Here is a 6,000-nt window from a genome sequence, read left to right as displayed (position 1 = left end):
ATTGTCTCCCCTTGCACACTATTCTCAGTGTTACATTGAGGTTGTGCGGCCTCCTACCTCTTGCAAGGAATGTATGGAAACTTTTAGATGGGTGATTTCTGTCTACCCAGAAGCAAAACACATGTGGCCCTCGTATTGAGGTGATGAGAACTGATTACTGTTTTAAACCCAGTGCTCAATTTAAAAGGTAAATGTCAGACATTGGAGCAAACTTTGATTCTTATTGCTCTGCTCCTGCTGGTCTTTAAAGGAAACATGTGATCATTGTACATTTTCAACCCATCAGCTATCTTTCCCTGGTGTACCACCACTTTTCAAGTACGACACAGTGACTAAAATGACCAGGCAATACAAGAACACAAAGCTAAAACAGCTTGTTGGAGTTGGGTATGCAATTAAAAACAAACACAAGCGGCTCTTAACTCTTGGATTTCCCCACATCTAGTCTGATAAATATTTGCATTCAGAGAGAAAGCACACCAAAAGAAGGGGAAATTAAGTACGAAGATGGGTACGATTAGTACTGTAGTGTAGTATTTGGGGAAGGGAATTGCACTCCACTGTTCTGTATATGTAAAATCAAATGTGCATCGTTCTCATCACTAACATTATCTTTCACTTTGCTTTAATGTAATTTTAGACTCCTATGGGAGATCATGGACTCCCTTCTTCAAGCAGATGATGTAAGAACAGAACAGCTATACTGTGCTCTGTGAGTTCCTTTTCTTCCTTCCCTGTTACAAAATCGCCCTTTAAAATGATAGAATATAGGCAGTGCATATTACTGTTCTATTGGCCATCATTTTGTCTTTAGTCCATTGTGCATGATAGGGAGAAGCAAGTGGGCTGTGCTGCATGCATGGGGAGTCTTCTGGGGTGTGAAAGTAAAAGAACAACGATTGTGTGGTGTGTTCACCTGCTGTGTTTATTTACAGGAATGGCGATGGCATGTTTTTTCAGATGATGTAGCCCCTTTAGCACATATAACTTGCAGTGTGACCAAGAGAAGATGGTGTTACAGTATGACGACAGGTAAGGAGTGCAGACTTCACCAACAAAAAAATCCATAACATTTTAATATTTGAGTAGGAAGCTACAGTCAAAACATCTCATGAACGGATTTATTGGTGGGGAAATCTCCAAAAAAGGCTCGGGGACCATGGTTGTGTTTTAAGGTATAACAGACACAGCTTTTTTTTTCAAATGGTCTCTTAGTATTGATGAACCATTTGAACATGTTTTATGACAATGAGGCTTGTGAAGGCATCATAAAGTAAGACACAGAAAATAGATTCAAAGTGCAAAATGAACTGTTTTATTAACTCAAATTTCAGGATGGTTAAAGGCCTACCTTGCCCTATGCTAAGGTGGGATTTCCTTACCTGAATGAAACTAAGGAAAGTCTGAGTCAGAAAGTTAAACTGAAATGTCTGTCTGCATCCAAAACCTGTCCTTGCCCTCACAACCAAATCTAAACAATTTGTGGGGATCCTACTCATGGCTCTGGATTAATTTCATTATTCATATGCTGTTTTGTTTGTTCCACATTCACCTTGCTTCCCCACAGCCCCCAGGAATGCGCCAGTTTGAGTGACCTTCTCCCTTCACTCTCCAGTTTCCGGTGTTCCGTCCGGGGTACTGCGCTGTTCAGTTTCCGCTCTAACTGTTGGCTTTTCTTTAACCGCGAGTCCTGCTCACACTTTGGATGCTCTTCTGTGCTCGCCGACAGCTCTGCTTCCCTTCCGCGGACGCTGGCGGCTTCTTTCTTTATTTTTCTTCACACACACCTCCTGCTGTGTCTCTTCTACCATGGAGGCTCCCACACCTGTGGGTGCCTTATAGCCCACCTGCTCATGGGCTCCGAAGTTCTATGCAGGACCAACCACGCCTTCCTCCTTGCACACAGGACTACCTGCTGGTCTGAGTGCTGTTGGTTTCCTCCTTTCTTATACACCTGCAACCACTTGACAGGTTGCATGTGTGAGTTCCGAATTGGACGTGCCTGACTGCAATTAGAGTATAAATAGGGACATGCCTTACCTTTACAATGCTCTGCAGGCATCTTCCTCATCCTCATTCCAAGGGAGCTGTTTTAAAATAGCCCTTAAAGGCCGGGGGAGGGTTAGGTTGGTCCTCATACCGGAAAGGGGGATACCATGTCTCACCTGTCTCACCCTTAAACCTTCTCTTCTTCGCCTTCTTCCTGTTGTTTCTATACTAGTAATCTCTCTCGGTATTTTCTTGGTCATGGGGACAAGGGTAACAATACCCCATAACTGTGTCTGTGATTGAGGGGCCCTCCTGAAAAGGAAATGAGGGGTACTGCATCTGACCTAAGCACATCTCACATCCAATCCCCAAGGGCCCTCTACCCAGGTGATCCTCCCTCGCTTGTTCACCCCCAGAGTCAGGATCCAAAACTGATGGACTTTCCCTGGCCACCTAAGAAAAGGATCCAGGGGGAGTAGATGTGAGGATGCCCTCAGGTTTCTGACAGGCTCTAAATCTCTGGTGAATTATTCAAACTCATACATCATTCTCCTCAGGTGAGTTATTAATAGAGATCAAGGGCCTTTGTTGGGTCAGGATACCATTAAAGTCTCTGCATCTCAATTAATTGTTGGTAAATCTAAAAAGAATATGCTTTCACAAACCTACGAAAATAACTGCGTTGTTTGATTTCATTAAAAGTATTTTGTTAGAAGTTCTGTACTTTCCAGGACATTGGCTGCAGGACAACTGGCCATTGGAAAAGGATGCTTCCGGAGTTCCCTGAATGAAATGATTCAATAGCAGACAAGTGTGATTGGATCACCATAGATGTATTATAAGGCTTAGGTGGTCCTTCTCAAGTTTGAGAGAAGCAGGGAGGATGTTCCAGAGGGAGGCCCCAGCTGAGAACAAACATCTACCCCCCACTCTCTGCCTGGAGAAGCTTCTGACCCTCAGAGAGTTGGAGGTGGATAAACAGAGGGCATCACCTCCTGAAAGTTTAAGCCTGGTTGCTCATCCATTGCTACCAAATTGAGTGCCCTAGCTGTGGTGTTCTGTGCCTGTACCCTACCATATAGAGCGCCAAAGTACAGATATCCCCCTCCAGTCTTTACACCTGCTATGCTATTAATGTATATTAATGTATATAATCTCAAACAAGTGTATCGAAAAATAAACAGCTAGGACTTCCCATTGCAAATGTCATGGCTACATGATCTACAAAAAGATAAATGTGGCTCAGAAACACCATCATATACTAGAATAAACAGGTGCATTTATAATACACACGCTCTTCCCCAGCAGTGCACATATTAACAGTTTTTTTTTTATTGTTGCACGACTGAATGGAACATATTTGATCAATTAAGAATGATGAGTGGACTCGCTGGGATTCAAACCTGTGACAATAATGTAAAAACAGGACCACTGTAATTAATTATTTAAGTGACTAATCCACAGACTGGCTAACGGTGTCCAACCAACTGAATGGTAATGTTAAACTGGTCATGCTTGCTCATTTCCAATTCTACCACTGCTCAATCGATCTTAATGTTTAACGTGCTCATTTGACAGGGTGTCACACAGCCAAATCACGTCCCTCACCTGAGATTTGTGTGAATTTATTTTATGGGCGGTAGTAATGGGAAGTGTCAGGAGCAGCGACCAACCACAACATTATCCTCCATTAAACACAGTGGTAATGGTGGCACATTATTGCCCTTCGTAAATAATGAAGGGGAACCAAGGGCTGTGCTCATTCTTATATTGATCAAGGTGGGAGGGCGGTTGATCTCTTTCCCTCATTCTAACATCAGATTGGAATCTGATTGAAGGTCACAGAATGACGTGTAAATCCTCCAAGGTGCAGCTTCATGTTCAAATTGAAATGAGGTATTTGTTGAGTGCATATATTTTTTCTTTGTTTTCGAAACTCACGAGATTTGTGTAATCCCTTATGACATGAATGTTTACCACAGAAGGCGTAGGAGGAGCATAGTTCACAGAACATTTGGCTCGGGAAGTTAGCTCAGGGGCAACGCGCTCGCCTTAGAAGTAAGATGACACACAACACCACAGGTTCGATCCCTGGGTCCGCACTTAGAAAACTCTGGGTATTAAGAGTGTTATAAATATCCTATCATGTCGTGTCATGTCATGGAGCAACGTGACTTCTACTGCAAAAGTACTGAATTAGGCACGTTTAGCACAGTGCAAAGAGTACTTTTGCAGTGCAAAGCGCTTTGTGAATTAGGCATGGTGCAAAGAAAATGTTTACAGTGCTAAACGTTCTCTGAGTTAGGTCAACTGTCTCATCACAGTAGGAAAAAACTATTCTCAAAGTATGTTAATAATCACATTTGGTGATAAATCTTGGATAATAATAAGAATCTACGTGCTCTTTTCTTCAGCAAAATATGCACTTTCTGTAGAAGGGTGAAACAACAGTAAGCAGGAGTAAAGACAAATATCCTTTGTGAAATTTTGATTTTTATATCCACAATTTCTATACTCCTATAAAGGATGACTCTTTGCCTTTCAAAACATGTTGGTGTCGTTTTTTTTTCACAGAAAAATCATTGGTAACTTCACACTTTTAAGAAAACTTTTGTCTCAAAGTTCAGTTTAAATAGAAACAAAATGTCGCTATGGAATAAAAAGAAATGTTGATATCTACAATGCAGAATGTTGCCTGTAGAAAAAAAACAACACCACAACAACATGATGATGAATTTGGATTTTAAAATGAGTCACATTATTAAGTATTCAAGCAAGTACGCATGAATGAATGCCCTAGTCTACAGTGTTCCAGAAGACAACAAATGGTGCAGTACTTAGACTGTTGTGGTCATTATCTATGCTGCCATTCTAAAGTTGGTTATGGTTTAGAGATGTGTGACGGACCAATCAAAATATTGTCAATTTTTGTATGGTTGACAAATTCATGTTTTGACACAATTGAGGTTATTTGTATATAAGCCTTTATATAATTGTCTCTTTTGAGACAAGGGGCCTCATTACACGGTATGAGGTAACCATGGCGCTATTAGCGTCATGGTTGCCGCCGGTATTTTACCGTGTCCGCCTTGGTGGATGGCGGAATTACCGCACTACTCCAAGGTGAGCGGGGAGGGTAATTCCCCATTCACCAAAGCACTTCCCCATTCCCATTTTTGCCCCCATGGGGCTCAATGGGAATGGGAAAGGAGCTAATTACGGTACCGCAAATTGCGGTACCGTAATTAGCACCAGGGTCCCTTTGCGGGCCCGCAGATAACAGTGTGTGTGTGTGTGTATACATCTGCACATAAATGCGCATGCACAACTATTTACTGGTAAATGTGACCCAATTTGGGTGGAGGTGTGCTTGGGTGCCTGCACCCCTAGGAGTGTGAGATGTGATTGTGTGTATGGAGGTGCATGCATAGTGGACCATGCATGCCAAGTATCTGTGCATATATGTGCAGAGTGTGTGCAAGCAGAACTGTGCACAAACATATCTTTGTACATTTAGACAAGGATGTGCGTATTCCGAATTGTGTAAACACATGGCACACCAGAAACATGTTTGTGTGCGGGGGGAGTGTGTGCAAAGCTTTGTGTGTGTGCATGGTTGGGTCGGAATTTGCAATATGTCATTTATGTACACAGTGGAGTGTGTGTGTTTGTGTCTGTTTGTGGGTAGATCTTGAAATTCGTATTTTTGTGTAATTTAAAAATACATGAATACTGGAATAATACTCTCAATGTTAAAAATGTTGTAATGTCCTCCAGTTCATATCAGCGATTTATGTTCCTATGTTTACACGTGCACCATCTAGTATTTGCCAATCAGCTCAATAATGCTCATATGTAAAGATACGTTTCCTAGGCTTCCCTCTGCTCTTTGATATTGCCTGCCTTTTAAGTAATTTCTGTTTGAAATGACCTCCCGTTTCTACATGTTTTCAAAATACAAATAAAGTGAGCAAGTGTGTCTGTGTGTTTGATATTTCCACGGTGAATGGC

This window comes from Ambystoma mexicanum, chromosome 2q (assembly GCF_040938575.1).
Source record: "Ambystoma mexicanum isolate Mex_15411 chromosome 2q, UKY_AmexF1_1, whole genome shotgun sequence".
Taxonomy (NCBI): domain Eukaryota; kingdom Metazoa; phylum Chordata; class Amphibia; order Caudata; family Ambystomatidae; genus Ambystoma; species Ambystoma mexicanum.
This window is presented reverse-complemented; position numbering follows the sequence as displayed.